Raw genomic sequence first — 12,405 nt, forward strand, 5'->3', positions numbered from 1 at the left:
AAATATAACTGAGCCCAAGGCAATCCAAACTGACTACCGTTCAGCTCTGCCTGAACATGCTGCACCCCGACATGTTCACTGCCAACTAAAGACCTTAACAACATCCAACACTAGTATAGCAGTTCAAAAGGCAAGATACTGAAGATGCTGGGAATATGAAATCTAAGCAGAGGATGCTGGAAATACTCAAGCAGGCCAGGCAGTATCAATGGAGAGAGAAAACCAGGTAACATTTCAGGTTTGTCAGAACTGGTGAAAGGTCACCGACTTGAAAAGTTAACTCAGTTTCTCTCTGCCTGGCCTGCTGAGCATTTCACCACTTCCTGTTTCTATTACTAGACCAATACTGTTTCAATACGTGCCCGTGAGAAAGTCACACTAACGTCATTGTTAGGGTAAGGATTGCCCTTTTAAAAACAGCTGCATCAAGTGCAAACTAGCATTTCCAGGTCAGAGTTCAAGCAGAACCAAAACAAGCTTGGCACACGCTGTTTTGCACTTTTAAGTTTTACAACAGCTGGCGGGGTGGTGGGGGATAGAGTGTAGGGTTACCAACCCTCCAGGATTGGCCTGGAGTCTCCAGGAATTGGAGATTAATCTCCAGGACACTGCTGTGTGCAGCCCTGGAGAAAAATCATGACATTAAAAAAAGATGGTTTTTCGTGAAATTCTCTTTGAACATTTCTCTTTACTGGACATAGAAATAGTGAAAATAGCTTCTTGGGGGTGGGGGGGGGGGGGGGGTGGGGGTGGGGGGGGGGGGGGTGGGGTGAGATGGCGGGGGGAAGTCAAGCATCATCCAATTGGGTAATGAATCTTTTTGCTTTCTAATTGGTGTAGGAAGGCAGTGCCTCAAGGATTGGCCAACTAATGGCTGGAGTGTGGGGCAAGTCATGTGATGAAACCTCCAGGAATTAATTTAATCATAGTTGGAACCCTAATAGCCAGCCAATGTTAAAGCGAGGGCAGGGGCCAGTTAAAGAGACCAATGCAGTCTGGATTCACCTAACATAAATTCTCCTGAATAAGACAGCTAAAAATCTAGTGACTACATAAAGATACTCCCTGGAGATAGTCAGAGAGTCTGATCATTTTGAAGGGCAGAGTTCATTGTGAAAATGGGAACGTTTGTTGAATAATTTGCAAACTCTTTCTTGGCAGCTGGATATCTGATCGGCATAAAAAATCTCAGTTATCCTTTTTTAAAAAAACGCTCCAAAAAGCAAGGTGAGAAAATTGGCACAAGTTGTCAGCAATGGAGTGTACAGTCCCTCCCTACAGAGCCAACTTTTAACCAGGTAAACTACAACAGCACAGAGCATTAGTACAGTTCTCAGTTTATTTAACGAGAATCAGCCTAGGGACACAGATCTAACGGTTATCTGCAGCCAAGCAAGAGGAATCCTAGCCCTCAGCCCACTCCTGTGACACTGCTGCCCCTCCATGTCTATTTATTGGGCTGCCCAATGATGAAAGGAATAAGTGGCATCCGAGAACTATGGACTGAATCCAGACAGCCTGTAGTATTGAACACTAGTGTTTACTTTCACTGCAGAAACAAACAGCAGCAATGGATTACGGTTGTCAACTCTGCTTGTGACGCATGCATGGAGATTTGATCACGTGACCTCCCGCCTCCAACAGCCTTGTCCAAGTTAAACAGCCTTCTCCCCCAGTTCTATTCAATAGTGGAAATGTAGAATATTTACAGCACAGGAGGCAGCCATTCAGCCCATTATGTCCATGCCAGCTCTCTGCAAGAGCAACACAGCTCATCCCGCCGCCTTCCCCTCCGACCCTGGCACTTCCCCTCATAGTCCTGGAAATCTTTTTCTTTTCCAGTGCCTATCCAATTCACTTTTGAAAAGCCACAATGTCCACCACACACACAGGCCGTGCCTCCCAGATTCTAACTGCTTGCTGCATTGAAAAGGTCTTGCTCAAGTCACAGCTGGTTCCTTTGCCATTGACCTTAAATCAGTGACCTCTGGTTCTCGAACCTTCCACCAATGGGAACAGTTTCTCCCCATCTCTGCCCAGACCTCATGATTTTGAGCACCTCTATCAAATCTTCTCAACTTTCCCTTCTCTAAAAGAGAGATAGCCCAAGTTTCTCCAACCTATCCATGTAACTGAAGTCCCTCGTTCCTGGAACCATTCTTGGAAATCTTTTCAGCACCCTCGCTAATGCCTTTACATCCTTTAACTGTTCAAAGCGTGCAAAAAGAAATGGCATTTTTTTTCAAATGACCCTATGATTTAATTCCTGGGTTGCTTGCAGCCGTGCCCTCGAGATTCACCTTCAGATCCTGGAGAATCCAGGGCAATCCTGAAGGGTTGAATCTTTCAGATATGCTTTACAACATTTTGTCAGTGTTTTCTTCATTCCAGTTATGTAATGAACTTGAGGTACCGGACAGGCTTCTTACTTGAAAGAGATAACTTTATTACAGAGCTCTTTTAGAATCAATTTGCACCCAAAATATACATGTGCTACATATTGACCAGCTGGCACCTTTAGCTAGTATGCAGTAATAAAACAGATGTGTGGTATGCATGCATACCGACAATAGGCAAAAGTCATTTTTGACAGGTCTGTAAGAACACATGAAATAAAAAGAGGCCTCATATCATTTCAACAAAACCAGAATGGTGTTTATAATTGCATCAGCCAACTTCAAACTAAGATTGATGGATTCTGTTAGGTAAGGTTATTAAAGATTACTGAGTTAATGGTCTAATTGAATGAACCAGTCATAATCCAATTGAATGGCAGAGCAAACCAGGGGGTGCTGAATGATGTTCCTCTGCCCAGGGATGTGAACAACTCAAAGGTTACAGGAAATTCCAGGTAAGCGGTGTACTTGCCATCGCCTTGATTGGAGCAGTGATTGCAATGATGAGCAGTATCAATGCTGCAGTGACTCCATATCTAGGAGTAAACCTAAAATGCCCTGAGAATGTGGTGGTGGCCAATTCAATTGAGGTTTTTTGCAGGGCTAAGGGAGGGTGAAGCTAACTGATTTTCTTTTGGAGAGCCAGCACATACAATGGGCTGACTAACCTCTTTCGGTGCTGTATCTATTCCAAGATTCTATAAGTACAGGCTTGGCAATGACAAAGTGGTGTTCTCTTTATAGGGGGTTGACATGCATGGATTATGTGAACACATTAGGTCTGGGGAGAGTGTCCTGCAGTCAGCATCGCGGTGAAGCAGTCTGGGGAGAGTGTCCTGCAGTCAGCATCGCGGTGAAGCAGCCTGGGGAGAGTGTCCTGCAGTCAGCATCGCGGTGAAGCAGTCTGGGGAGAGTGTCCTGCAGTCAGCATCGCGGTGAAGCAGCCTGGGGAGAGTGTCCTGCAGTCAGCATCGCGGTGAAGCAATCTGGGAAGAGCGTCCTGCAGTCAGCATCGCGGTGAAGCAGTCTGGGGAGAGTGTCCTGCAGTCAGCATCGCGGTGAAGCAGTCTGGGGAGAGTGTCCTGCAGTCAGCATCGCGGTGAAGCAGTCTGGGGAGAGCGTCCTGCAGTCAGCATCGCGGTGAAGCAGTCTGGGGAGAGCGTCCTGCAGTCAGCATCGCGGTGAAGCAGTCTGGGGAGAGTGTCCTGCAGTCAGCATTGCGGTGAAGCAGTCTGGGGAGAGCGTCCTGCAGTCAGCATCGCAGTGAAGCAGTCTGGGGAGAGTGTCCTGCAGTCAGCATCGCGGTGAAGCAGTCTGGGGAGAGTGTCCTGCAGTCAGCATCGCGGTGAAGCAGTCTGGGGAGAGCGTCCTGCAGTCAGCATCGCGGTGAAGCAGTCTGGGGAGAGTGTCCTGCAGTCAGCATCGCGGTGAAGCAGTCTGGGGAGAGCGTCCTGCAGTCAGCATCGCGGTGAAGCAGTCTGGGAAGAGTGTCCTGCAGTCAGCATCGCGGTGAAGCAGTCTGGGGAGAGTGTCCTGCAGTCAGTTCTTGTTGAAAACAACAAGAGTGATATCACAAGACAGCGCAAGAGGGCGGCGGAGAGATCAGAGCCAGCGAGAGTGTGGGGAAGCTTCAGAAAGTGACGTCAGCACAAAGGTGAGAGCTGATTAGTGAATAGTGGGTAAGTGTCTTTCTCCAGTTTAATTAAGCTAAGGAAAGGGAAGAATTCTAGTTTTTATTTAAAGGACATAAATAATGTAACTTTTTAAAAAAAACTGTATTTAGCTTAAAGTAAGATTTTTTTTTCAACTAGAGGCATGGCAGGGCAGCTCAGTCCCGTGTTATGTACCGCCTGCAACATGTGGGAAGTTCTAGATGCTCCTTGTGCTCTGACCGACCACGTGTGCAGGAAGTGCCACCAGCTGCAGCTACTTGAGCTCCGAGTTTCGGAGCTTGAGCTGCAGCTGGAGGCGCTGAGGTGCATCCGGGAGGCTGAGAGTTTCATGGATAGCACGTTTTTATACGTGGTCACCCCACAGCTTACGGAAGTGCAGACAGTGAATGGGTGACCATCAGTCAGAAGAAAGGTGTCAGGCAGGTAGTCAGGAAATCCTCAGGGTACAGCTCACTCAAGAACCGTTTTTCTGTGTTGGAAAATGGTGAATGTGATGATTCCTCTGGGGAGTGTAGCCACACTCATGGCACTGTGAGTCGCTCAGCTGCAAGGTGGGGAGGTGGTGAGAAGAGGGGGAGAGCAATAGTGGTAGGAGACTCGATAGTAAAGGGAACAGAGAAGCGTCTCTGCAGTCGTAGACATGACTCCAGGATGGTATGTTGCCTCCCTGGTGCCAGGGTGAAGGATGTGACTGAACAGCTGCAGGGCATTCTAAAGGTGGAGGGCAAACAGACAGAGATCGTGGTACATATTGGTACCAACGACATAGGTAGGAAGAGGGTTGAGGTCCTGCATAGCAGAATTTAGGGAGTTAGGAAGCAGATTAAAAAACAGGACCTCAAATGCAGTAATCTCTGGATTACTTCCAGTGCCACACACTAGTGAGTATAGAAATAGGTGGTTAGTCCTGATGAATGAGTGGCTGCAGAAGATGGTGCAGGAGGGAGGGCTTTAGATTTCTGGGACATTGGGACCGTTTCTGGTGACAGTGGGACCTGTACAAGGTGGGCGGGTTGCTCAAGAACCAGAATGGGACCAACATCCTTGCAGGGAGGTTTGCTAGTGCTGTCGTGGAGGGCTTAAACTAACTTCGTGGAGGGCTTAAACTAACTTGGCAGGGGGATGGGATCCTGAGAGGAGGTTCAGCAGGGGAAGATGCACAGCCAAAATTAGAAGAGAGAGAGCAAGTGAGTCTGGAAGGCATAGAAATTATAGGCCAGTTAAGGCACAAGGGAGTTTGGCAAGGTTGGATGGTATTTATTTTAATGCAAGGATTCTGATGAATGAGGCTGATGAGTTGAGGGCACAAATTAACACACAGAAGTATGATGTCATTGCTGTCACAGAGACATAGTTGAGAGGGGGGCAGGATTGGCAGCTCAACATTGCAGGATATAGGGTCTTCAGGCGAGAAAGGGAAGGAGGTAAAAGAGGAGGGGGTATTGCAATATTGATCAAGGAATCAATTAAAGCAGTAAGGAGGGATGACATCTTAGAAAGCTCCTCAAATGAAGCCATACGAGTAGAACTTAAAAACAAAAAAGGAGCAATCAAATTGCTGGGAGTGTACTATAGGCCCCCAAACAAACAATTCAGAGAGAAATAGAAGAGCAGATATGCAGGCAAATTTCACAGAAGTGTAAAAATAATAGGGTAGTGATAGTGGGGGATTTCAACTTCCCCAACATTAACTGGGTTGGTCATAGTGTGATAGGTTTAGAGGGAACGGAATTCTTAAAATGCATCCAGGAGAGCTTTAAGCCAGTACATAGAAGGTCCTACAAGAGAGGGGGCGGTCCTGGACTTAATTTTAGGGAATGAAGCTGGGCAAGTGGTAGAAGTATCAGTGGGGGAACATTTTGCAGATAGTGATCATAACAACCTTGAATCTAACGGAGTTATGGAAAAGGACAAGGATGGGCCAGAAATCAGTTCTAAATTGGAGGAAGGCCGATTTTAATAAGGTCAAATATGATTTGGCCAGAGTGGACTGGGAGCAGCTACTTTTTAGGTAAACCTGCGTCAGAGCAGTGGGACTCATTCAAGAAGGAAATAGGGAGAGTACAACATATTCCAGTAAAGATAAAGGGTGGGACCAACAAATCCAGGGAACCCTGGATGTCGAGGGATATACAGGATTGGATAAAGAGAAAAAGGGAGGCTTATGGCAGATACTGAGAGCTCAAAAAAAGCGGAAGCCCTAGAGGAGTATAGAATGTGTAGGGGGGAAACTTAAAAAGGAAATTAGGAGAGCAAGAAGGGGGCATGAAAAAACATTGGCAGGTAAAATAAAGGAAAAACCAAAGTTATTTTACAAGTACATTAAGAGTAAGAGGATAACTAGGGACAAACCAGGGAACTACGGGCCAGTCAGTTTAACCTCAGTGGTGGGGAAACTATTGGAAGCGATTCTGAGGGACAGAATTAATCTACACTTGGAGAGGCAGGGATTAATCAAGGACAGTCAGCATGGTTTTGTTAAGGGGAGGTCATGTCTGACCAATTTGATTGAGTTTTTCAAAGAGGTGACCAGGTGTGTAGATGAGGGCAATGCATTTGACGTAGTCTACGTGGACTTCAGCAAGGCTTTTGATAAGGTCCCACATAGGAGGCTGATGAAGCTAAGAGCCCATGGGATCCAAGGCAATTTGGCAAATTGGATTCAGAATTGGCTGAGTGACAGTAAGCAGAGGGTGATGGTCGAGGGGTGTTCTTGTGACTGGATGCCTGTGTCCAATGGGGTTCCACATGGATAGGTGTTGGGTCCCTTGCTGTGTGTGGTATATATAAACGATTTAGACTTCAATATAGTAGGGTTGACCAGCACGTTCGCGGGCGAAAAAAATTGGTGGGGTGGTAAATAATGCGGAGGATAGCCTTAGATTACAGGAGGATATAGACAGGCTGGTCAGATGGGCTGGTCAATGGCAAATGGAATTTAATCCCGATAAGTGTGAGGTGATGCACTTGGGCAGGACAAACAAGGCACAGGAATACACGATGAATGGTAGGACCCTGGGAAGTACCGAGGATCAGAGGGACCTTGGTGTGCATGTCCACCGGTCCCTTAAGGTAGTGGGACAGGTAGATAAGGTGGTTAAGAAGGCATATGGGATACCTGCCTTTATTAGCCGTGGCATAGAATATAAGAGCAGGGAGGTTATGCTGGAACTGTATAAAACGTTGGTTAGACCACAGTTAGAGTATTGCGTGTAGTTCTGGAATCCGCATTATAGGAAGGATGTGATTGCACTCGAGAGAGTGCAGAGGAGATTTACCAGGATGTTGCCTGGGCTGGAGAGTTTTAGTTATGAGGAGAGATTGGATAGACTGGGGTTATTTTCCCTGGAGCAGAGGAGATTGAGGGGGGACATGATTGAGGTGTATAAAATAAATAGGGTAGACAGGAAGAAATTTTTCCCCTTGGTGGAGGGATCAATAACCAGAGGCCATAGGTTTAAGGTAAGGGGCAGGAGGTTTAGAGGGGATGTGAGGAAGAATTTTTTCACCCAGGGGGTGGTGGGGATCTGGAACTGACTGCCTGAAAGGGTGGTAGAGGCAAAAACCCTCATAACATTTTAGTATTATTTGGGTGTGCACTTGCGATGCCATGGCATACAAGGCTATGGGCCTAGTGCTGGAAAATGGGATTAGAATAGTTAGGTACTTGTTTGGCTGGCGCAGACTCGATGGGCCGAAGGGCCTTTTTCTATGCTGTAGACCTCTATGACATTAATTCAGCTCCAATGTGACACTTGTCCAGGTTCTCTTTCAAGCTAATGAACCATCATCACTAGGTTTTTCCAAAGCTGGTACCAGCTCTTCCTGTTTTAAACAAACAGTGATGGTAGATGGAAAACCAAGTGGTCTCATTACACGCCACAATTGCCCATCAAACCAGCCCATCTAGTTACCCAGTAGTGAGGGTGCTTGATGGGATGGAAGTCTAGTGGTGTTTCCCTCACTCTCCAACCACAACAAGTGACAACCTCTGGCTCCTTAACAAGGGAGCCTTGAACAGGTTCAGCCTATACCCATTAGAGTTAGGAAGAATGAGCAGTGGACCTTAGTGAAACATAAGATTGAGGGGCTTAAGTTTCCCAAGAGGATGTTTCGTTATGGGAGAGACTAGAAATAAGGGACAGAGTTTAAAAATACGAGGTCTCCCTTTTCAGATGGAAATGAGAATTTTCTTCCTTTGAGGCTCATTAATCTGTGGAGCTCTCTTCCTCAGAAAGCAGTGGAGGCTGGGTCATTGAATTTATTCAAGGCTGAGTTAGAGAGGGTTTTGATTGACAAAAGAGTCAAGGGTTATGGGAGCAGTCAGGAAAGTGGAGTTGAGACAAACAGATCAGCCATAATCTTAACTCATGATGGAGCAGGCTTGAAGGGCTGAATGGCCTACTCCTGCTCCTAAGTCCTATATTTCTATATTCCTTAGCTGGAGATGCAGCATAAAGGCACTATCACGGGTGGGGTGGTGAAGTGGGGGAAGGGTTGGGGGGGCTGGGGGTGGGATCAAGCTGTAGGTTTTTAGCAGTTAAATGGTTAGAGTGTGGTCCTCATGGGTCTAGAAGGAGCAGTCCATTCCAATTACTATCCAGTGACTAATCCAACAGTCAGCCAGCTTCCACCAGAAGACCACTGCATCATTTATGCTGCCTCTGATGATTAAATAGCTTGCCAACCATTTGCAATCTAGACCTTTCCTAACCTGGAAAAGGCCAACCACAGCCACCATGCAAAAGGTTCTCTTCAAGCATGACTTGTAACAAAATAATAAAACTCAATAATTAAGAAAGGGTTTCATATCATTTCAGCACACCCCAACCCCTCGCCTGCCACCAATGCTGTCTTTCCAATTAAGATTACAAATCTGGGACATACCTTATATCAACGGTTCACCTAATCACTGGGGAATCTTGCTGAGCTACCAGATGGATTCTACATCACCGTGGCTTTAAAATGCACCTTGCCACCAGCTAAATTGGGACCTCCATTATTCTTTCTTCCTCTCTACTCTTCACCTTTGGTGATATCATGTATTGTGCCTCCTTCATCTTGATTTCTCAATTCGAAAATGCAAACGCAGCCTTCTGCAGTCTGACATGAGCAGTCTTATCACTGAACTGGGCATAAGCCTGTCTGCAACAGCCTTGCCCAGGGATCAGTACGTCACGAGTAAATGTCCCTTGGAAGACAAGTATGGCCTTGATCTTGAAGGTGCAGCTCTGAGCTTTTAGAGGTTGCTTAATGACTTTGGATCGATAGCCAAGGGGATGGTGAAGAGCACCCATTTAAAAATTACATGACCCTTTGTACTGACTCTGATGTATCTAGCAATCAGATCCATTTTTCCATCATATATATTATTGCTTCAGTCCATCACTATGACAGTTTCCCTGACTCCCACGAAGCAGCACAGATAAACGGAGACGAAACATCTCTACACAAGATTGCACTAGTTACTTATCAACTACCAGTTGTTTAGACTTATCCAAAGTCAGTTCATAATAGTTCAGACAACAGAATGTAACAAATAAATCATCAAGGGTTATAGAATGGAAGTGCTTGCTGACTAAAACAGATTTGCGTTATATACTGCCTTTCATGACCACAGATATCCCAAGCACTTTATAGCCAATGAGGTACTGCTGAAGTGTAGTCACTGCTGTAATGTAGCAAACTCAGCAGCCAATTTGCATGCAACAAGCTCCCTTAATCAACAGTGAGATCATCTGTTTTGAGGAATAGAAATTTGCAGAGACTGCAGGGACTGCAGGGATAACCCCCCCATTCTTCCTCGAAAGACTGCCATGGGACCTTGTAAGTCCAACTGAGGGGGCAGACGTAGCCTCAGCTTAGTGTTTTGTCTGAAAGACAGCACTTTCAACAGTGTAGCCCTCCCTCAGTAGCGCACTGGAGTGTCAGCCAAGACTTTGTGCTCAAGTCTCTAGAGTGGAACTAGAATCCACAACCTTAAGAGGCAAGAGGGCTACCAACTGAGCCATGCCTACACTCGAAGAGTTATAGCTAGATGGTAGATTGCCTTTTAATTTTAATAGTCTCAAACTCGTGAATGGCACTTCACCATCAAATGGTCTTTCAACATAAATTTTAACTCCGCAAACCTGCCAAGATTTGCCATTTAGGCTTATTCGAGTATTACCAACATATCAAACTTAAACCAGTGCACTTTAAATTTTGTGCCTCACTTTTTCAAATCATCCCTTCAAATTATTCCCACTCTTAGCACCAATGTATATAGTCCCGCAACCCAGGTCAACATATTCTCTACACAACATAAATTTAGATGGTGCAAAATCCCCAATTGTTGTGTTGGTGGGGAGTGCTTATTATTTTTTTAATTAATTGGGGTGCCACAGGGTTCGGTCCTTGGGCCCCAACTATTTACAATCTATATTAATGACTTGGATTCAGGTATAGAAGGTACTATAGCTAAATTTGCAGATAACACCAAAATAGGTGGGAAAGTAAGTTGCAATGAAGAAATAAGAAATTTACAAATGGATATGGACAGGTTAGGTGAGTGGGCCAAAATCTGGCAGATGGAGTTTAACATGGATAAGTGTGAGGTTATCCATTTTGGTTGGAAGAATAAAAAGGTGACTTATTATTTAAATGGAGAGAAACTTCAGAATGCTTCGGTGCAGAGGGATCTGGGTGTCCTCGTGCATGAATCACTGAAAGCTAGTATGCAGGTACAGCAGGTAATAAGGAAGGCAAATGGAATTTTGGCATTTATTGCTAAAGGAACAGAGTATAAAAATAGGGAAGTGTTGTTGCAACTGTACAAGGCATTGGTGAGACTGCACCTGGAGTACTGTGCACAGTTTTGGTCCCCTTACTTGAGGATGGACATGGTTGCATTGGAGGCGGTTCAGAGGAGGTTCACTAGATTGATTCCAGAGATGCCGGGCTTGTCTTATGAGGAGAGATTGAGAAGTTTAGGCCTATACTCACTAGAGTTTAGAAGGATGAGAGGAGATCTAATTGAGGTAGATAAGCTGATAAAGGGGATAGACAAAGTAGACGTGGAGCGGATGTTTCCCCTTGTGGGTCATTCTAGAACAAGAGGCCATAGTTTTAGGCTAAGGGGTGGTAGATTTAAATCAGAGATGAGGAGGAATTACTTTTCTCAAAGGGCCGTGAATCTGTGGAATTCACTACCTCAGAGTGCAGTGGATGTCGAGACGCTGAATAAATTTAAGGAGGAGATAGACAGATTTTTATTTAGTAATGGGTTGAGGCCGAAATGAGATCAGCCATGATCGTATTGAATGGCAGGGCAGGCTCGAGGGGCTGAATTGCCTACTCCTGCTCCTAGTTCTTATGTTCTTAATTCTCTGGATGAAGGCGCTCCCCACAGTGCTTTTAGGTAAGGAGTTCTGCGAGTTTACAGATGTCAGCTGGGGCTCAGCTGGCATCACTCTCACCTCCCAAGTCAGAATATTGTGGGTTCAAATCCCACTCCCGAGATATGAGCACAAAGATCCAGACCGACACTCCAGTGTAGTACTCGGGGAGTGCTGCATTCTGTCAGAAGTGCTGTCTTTCAAATGAGTTGTTAAACTGAGGCCCTGTCTGGCTCCTCAGGTGAACCTAAAAGAATTTCATCGCACTATTTCGGACAAGAGCATGGATGTTCTCCCAGGTACCCTTGCCAATACATCCACATTGCAAAGAAAGCATTGCCTGGCCATTATTCCATTGCTGCTAATGTGACCTTGCTGCGAGCAAATTATTGTTAAGGTAGAAAACATGACAGTCAGTGACTCATTGGCTCAAAAGTGCTTTGGGAGGTCCTGAGGTCATGAAAAGCAATACACAGATCCAAGTCCTTCTTTCCCATCCAGCAACCTTGAAGAACAGCAATATACGTCTAAGTTAGGACCGTGTGACTTTAGAGGGGATGGTATTGCCATGTAGACTTCTTGGAGAGTTAAGAGTTAATAATCAAACCTATTTGTACCTTGAAGCAAAGGCTTTGAGATAAACAGGCTTTGAAGTGTCCCGAGAGGAATGCATAGCGTGTTTTCTGATCTGAAAAGTGCTTGTGTAAGGAAAGAAGTGATAGAAACAACTTCAGCCATGAGTGATTAAAGTATAACTTCAGGGTTCAGCATAATAAAAGGTTGGTTAAAGGGTTCATTGGCTATAGTATCAAAGAGAACAGTTGATAAAGTCTGTCCTTAAGTGTTTGCAAACTGTCAGATCAGAGAGTCTTATCTAAAACAAAGGAATCCTTGCATTTATAAAGCACTTTTCACAACCACTAGACACCTCAAAAGTAACTTACAGCACAGGAGGTGGCC

Source organism: Cetorhinus maximus, chromosome 22 (genome assembly GCF_964194155.1).
Source record: "Cetorhinus maximus chromosome 22, sCetMax3.hap1.1, whole genome shotgun sequence".
NCBI classification, from domain to species: Eukaryota; Metazoa; Chordata; class Chondrichthyes; order Lamniformes; family Cetorhinidae; genus Cetorhinus; species Cetorhinus maximus.